This window comes from Scyliorhinus torazame, chromosome 5 (genome assembly GCF_047496885.1).
Source record: "Scyliorhinus torazame isolate Kashiwa2021f chromosome 5, sScyTor2.1, whole genome shotgun sequence".
In the NCBI taxonomy this organism is placed as follows: domain Eukaryota; kingdom Metazoa; phylum Chordata; class Chondrichthyes; order Carcharhiniformes; family Scyliorhinidae; genus Scyliorhinus; species Scyliorhinus torazame.
In genome coordinates, this window is record NC_092711.1 from 75,375,118 (window position 1) to 75,380,659 (window position 5,542).

Consider the following 5,542-nt stretch of genomic DNA (forward strand, 5'->3'; position numbering starts at 1 on the left):
TAATAATAGCTTATTGTCACAAGTAGGCTTTAATGAAGTTACTGTGAAAAGCCCCTAGTTATTACTGGTAATTTTCATGTTTGGGAAGAATCACCTTTTCCCAATTGTGGAGAACAGAAATCCAGCAGGCAGCTCAGAAATTCCTCCTCCCCAGGACTGTTTTAACAAGCTGCGTGTATCTGAGTTACATTTATACAGACTCACTCACTCAGTGATCAGATCGCACTGAACTATGACACAAGCTGTGTGTATCTGAGTTACATTTATACAGACTCACTCACTCAGTAAGTGATCAGATCTCAATGAGCTACAACAAGAGCTCTATTTATAATGAGTTTTAAACATGATAAAATGTGCCAAGCAGTTTCACTGGAAAAGGGGGACACATTGGGTCAGATGAGCAAAGTCTTGGTCAAAGAGTTTGGTTATAAGGAGAGTTTTGAAGGTGGAAAATGAAGGGGAGGGGTTTACGGATGAAATTCCAGAGATTGGGGTCCAGGCAGCTGATGGCACGGCCCCCAATTGGGATGTGATTAAAATCAGGGATGAAGGTCATCCAGGAATGGTGCTCCATGTCATAGATTATCATAGAATTTACAGTGCAGAAGGAAGCCATTTGGCCCATCGATTCTGCACTGGCTCTTGGAAAGAGCACCCTACTTAAGCCCACACCTCCACCCTATCCCCATAACCCAGTAACCCCACCCAACACTAAGGGCAATTTTGGACACTAGGGGCAATTTAGCATGGCCAATCCACCTAACCTGCACATCTTTGGACTGTGGGAGGAAACCGGAGCACCCGGAGGAAACCCACGCACACACGGGGAGAACGTGCAGATTCCGCACAGACAGTGACCCAGCCGGGAATCGAACCTGGGACCCTGGAGCTGTGAAGCAATTGTGCTAACCACTATGCTACCATGCTGCCCTAAATGTATGTGGGCCTCAAAGCCCAGACTTTTGGGACAGTTTGACCATCCCTGGTCTCAGATAAAAATAATTCCCTGATAAACATCTTGTAAGATCTTGGTTCATCTGTAACATAAAAAGTTCGGACCAGTTGAGTCCTCCTGTGCACTCGATGGGGATTGACTTTAACAGATTTAAAATCCTCTGGATCTCAGGGTCACAACAAGAATATGTTTCAGTCGAGATTTAAATATATAAATATTGAAAAACTGAACAAGAATGGGGACAGACAGCAGCTCAATCATTTCAAAGTGAGAAATGAATGGTCTCTGTTTCAGGTGGGACTCCTTCAGAATGAACACTTCCCACCAGCAGCACCAACCCCCCTCCCCCTCCCTGTTCACTGAACATTCCTTCACCCACTCATCCTCCCATTGCACATCCACCCAATGGCTCCCAGCCTGGATTCACATTCAGCATGGAGTCAGTGAAAGGCTGAGCTGGCCCCGGGATGTAAGAACGGACAAGAGCTGGAAGTGGTTCCAGTCAATACAGTTTGTGCATCATTATTAAATAAAGAAATTTCATATCTTGTCAAACCCCCATTTCAGACACTTGGTGAATTACAATTTGGAGCCCAGACCCTGTTGCTTCTACTTGATGCATCCTGTGTGGTTTCAGCAGAGGTAGAGACAGGCTGCTCACATCCCTGCTTTCACTGCCCAGAGGCTTGTGGTCTCCACCCTCTGGGTTTCAGAGCCCCTGAGGGTCCTGGGACAGACTGACCCATCTGTACCTGTGCGGGGCAGATTCAGCTGGAGACGGGGCGGCATGTTGGATACTGCCTGTGGGTTTGGGGGGGAACGGGTCTAAGGTGGGAGCTCTTTGAGTGGAGTTCCCAGATCCATGTCGCCTTCCTCCACCATCCCTCGCCTGGACCAGCGTCACATCATTCCTCCCACTCTGCTGCTGACCAGCTTGGGGGAGATCAGTGACGTGTTGACAGTATCTGTCATCCTGTTCAAGGCAGCAGACATCTCCTGCACGGCCGAGGTCATGACCTACACCGACCCATTTCAGAGCCGTGCTTGAAGCTCCATGGAGGTAGCCACTCTCTCCATGACACAGTCTCTGGAACCTCCTCTAGCCCTACAACTCTCCAAGCCCCCTCACTCCTCCTATTAGGGGAGAAGGTGACATCGTGGTAATGTCACTGGATTAGTGATCCAGAGGCCCAGGCTAATGCTCTGGAGACACGGATTCAAATCCCAAATCCAATGAATAAACCTGGAATTCTAAAGTTAGTCTCAGCGGCCGTGACAACTATCATCGATTGTTGGAAAAACCCATCTGGTTCACTAATGTCCTTCAGTGAACTGAAGTAAATCTGCCCTCCTTACCTGGTCTGGCCTACATGTGACTCCAGACCCACAGCAATGTGGTTAACTCTAGTGCTGAGCTGGCCACTCAGTTGAAGGACAATTAGGAATGGGTAACTAAACCCGGCCTTTCCAGTGACGTCCACATCCCATAAAACAATCACAAAAAAAACCTCACCCCCTTCAGCTCTCCCGACTTGCTTCACTCCACCATTGGCAGAGGCACTTTCACCTACCGAGGTCCTGAGGGCTGGAAGCCCCTCACTAAACCGGTCTCCTTACCTTTTCCACCCAGCTTCTGTCCCTCTGTGAAGGGTCTCCGACATTTTAACCTGTTGATGGGTAAATGCCAGTTGTTGTTGTCACTGCCTCACATTGGAAAACTCAGGAATGTCACAAAAACACTCGGAAACTTCAGACCGAAGATTCTCAGCTGGAAACTTCACCTTCAGTCAGGAATAGATCACAGCTTTGCATCATCTCTGATTGGACAGCACATTTTGTAAAACAAATCACCATCTAATAATGTTCTTAAATGTCAGAAATTAATTGACTGTGACTAGAATGAGCTCTCTCTGGCTCTCAGTAACAAAGCTTCCACAGCAGCTTGCTGGGTGACACACACAGCACAGGCCTGTTCTCTCTGTCACAAACCCTGGAACCAGATTTCTAAACTGGAGAAGGTTGGATCTGACGACCCGAATATAAACCAACTGTCTGAGTAAAGGTTAAAACGGTTCGACAGGAAAATCACTTTGGACAGGAAAGATTTTCAAAGTGATCGGTGCTGGATTCAGACTAACACCAAACATTCTGACTGGATCCAGAGGAAGGAGAACACAAGAGACTCCAGCCCCGGAGATCACCTTCATCTGTCCGAGTGTCTGATCCGGGATCAGTAAACAATTCCGAGGAGACCGACACCTCCAGCCCCGGAGATCAGCTCCATCTGTCCGAGTGTCTGATCCGGGATAAGTAAACCATTCAGAGGAGACCGACACCTCCAGCCCCGGAGATCAGCTCCATCTGTCCGAGTGTCTGATCCGGGATCAGTAAACAATTCCGAGGAGACCGACACCTCCAGCCCCGGAGATCAGCTCCATCTGTCCGAGTGTCTGATCCGGTATCAGTAAACAATTCCGAGGAGACCGACACCTCCAGCCCCGGAGATCAGCTCCATCTGTCCGAGTGTCTGATCCGGGATCAGTAAACCATTCCGAGGAGATTGTCACCCCCAGCCCCGGAGATCAGCTCCATCTGTCCGAGTGTCTGATCCGGGATCAGTAAACCATTCTGAGGAGACCGTCACCTCCAGCCCCGGAGATCAGCTCCATCTGTCCGAGTGTCTGATCCGGGATCAGTAAACCATTCCGAGGAGACCGTCACCTCCAGCCCCGGAGATCAGTATCACCGCCCCTGAGACCAGTAATCCATTCTCACAAGCTATCAGTCACATGTCCTTTCTGCCGATTTAGCTGTTGTACCAAATCTAAACTGTTGCTTCTTCATAAACTGCTTTAAAATCTCCAATAACATCGACCCCTCTTTGGGTAAATTGTGACTCCCGAAGTTTACAGCATTCATCATTAATCTTGTTGCCTCTAAACACAGTTGTAAAGGAGCCTTCTGTCTGAATCTAGGAGCTCTGAACCATGGAAGAGAACGACTGAGGCACATTTCTTACACACCTCAGGATTAACCCACACATTCAGTCCTGATTCTGATTGACAGCAGCAAAAACAGCAGAATCCAATTCCTGCAGACACTCATGAAGTCGCTGGTGTTTCAGCACAAGTTCTAAGTCAGTGAATCCATTCCCACACTCAGGGCAGGTGAATGGTCTCTCCCCAGTGTGAATTTGCTGATGCATCACTAGACCATTGCTGCTTCTAAAGCTCCGCTCACAGGCTGGACATTTAAAAGGTTTAATATCAGAGTGAATCTGTTGGTGTTTCAGTAGGTGATATGACTGAATGAATCCCTTCCCACATACAGAGCAGGTAAACGGTCTCTCCCCAGTGTGAATTCGCTGATGTACAGCAAGTTCAGATGATCGCCTGAAGCCAGTCCCGCAGTGAGAGCACCTGAATGGCCTCTCGTCAGTGTGAACACGTTGATGACAGGTCACTTCCCCGGAAGTTTTAAAGCACTTCCCACAGTCTGGACATTTAAAAGGTCTTTTATCAGTGTGAACCCGCTGATGTTTCTGCAGGTTAGATGTAGCAGTGAATCCCTTGCCACACAAGGAGCAGGTGAATGGCTTCTCCTCACTGTGAATGTGTTGATGTCTCAACAGATATTTTTTGCTTTTAAATTTCTTCTCACATTCAGAACATTTGAAAGGTGTCTGATCAGTGTGAACATACTGGTGTGTCAGCAGGCTGGATGTCTGAGTGAATCCCTTCCCACAGGTGGAGCAGGTGAATGGCCTCTCCCCAGTGTGACTGCGTCGATGCATTTCCAGTTCAGAAGGGTAACTGAATCCCTTCCAACAGTCCCCACATTTCCACGGTTTCTCCATGGTGCCGGTGTCCTTGTGTCTCTCCAGGTTGAATGACAAGTTGAACTCTCGTCCACACACAGAACACATGTACGGTTTCTCCCCACTGTGAATGGTGTGATGGTTTTTCTGTCTATGTAATCGGTTAAAGCTCTTTCCAGTCAGTTCACTGGAACACTCACTGTCTGTGTGGGTCTCTGTGCTTTTCCAATCACACTGATAATTGAAATCTTTTCCCACAAACTGAACAGACAAACATTACTCCTTCCACATTCAAAGACTGTGATATTCAGGTTCGAAAGAATTGAGTGACTCTGTCAGATCTTGATGTTTGGTTTGAGTTTTCTGTCAGCCAATCTTCCGCTTCTAATATCCTGTAAAAGGAGTTTACAAAAGCCATCACTGTCAGTCCAGGATAGAAATTCTGAACAGACAATTCTAGTTTCTCTGGAACATTTTTCCCTCTCTTGTTCCCCCAAAGCTGTAAATCCCCGTCCCACACACTCTCCCTCCTCCCTGGGCTGAAATCCAAACCCATCTCACCGTCTGCACCATTTCTTTCCTCCACTCCCAGTTTTCTCCCTCCCTCTCCTCTGCCTGGGTTCAGTTCTCCAGCCCCAATTCTTGAGCTGCTCTCAGAAAAATACTTTTCACTGTACCTCGGTACACGTGACAAGAAACAAATCCAATCCAAATCCAATCCTGTCTGCAGACTGGGGGTTTGGGGCCTCCACTCACCCGCCTGAGTCCAG

At 47.9% G+C, this 5,542-nt stretch overlaps 1 long non-coding RNA gene across 1 annotated transcript; it reads right to left on the reverse strand.

Annotated features, from left to right (window-relative positions):
• Nucleotides 1–308: 308 nt before the first annotated feature.
• Nucleotides 309–3,273, reverse strand: LOC140418521 (uncharacterized). Its single transcript, XR_011945107.1, has 2 exons — nt 2,561–3,273; nt 309–1,972 (listed from the first exon to the last, which is right to left on the reverse strand). It is a non-coding gene; the product is annotated as an uncharacterized lncRNA (long non-coding RNA).
• Between the last annotated feature and the right edge of the window lie 2,269 nt (nt 3,274–5,542).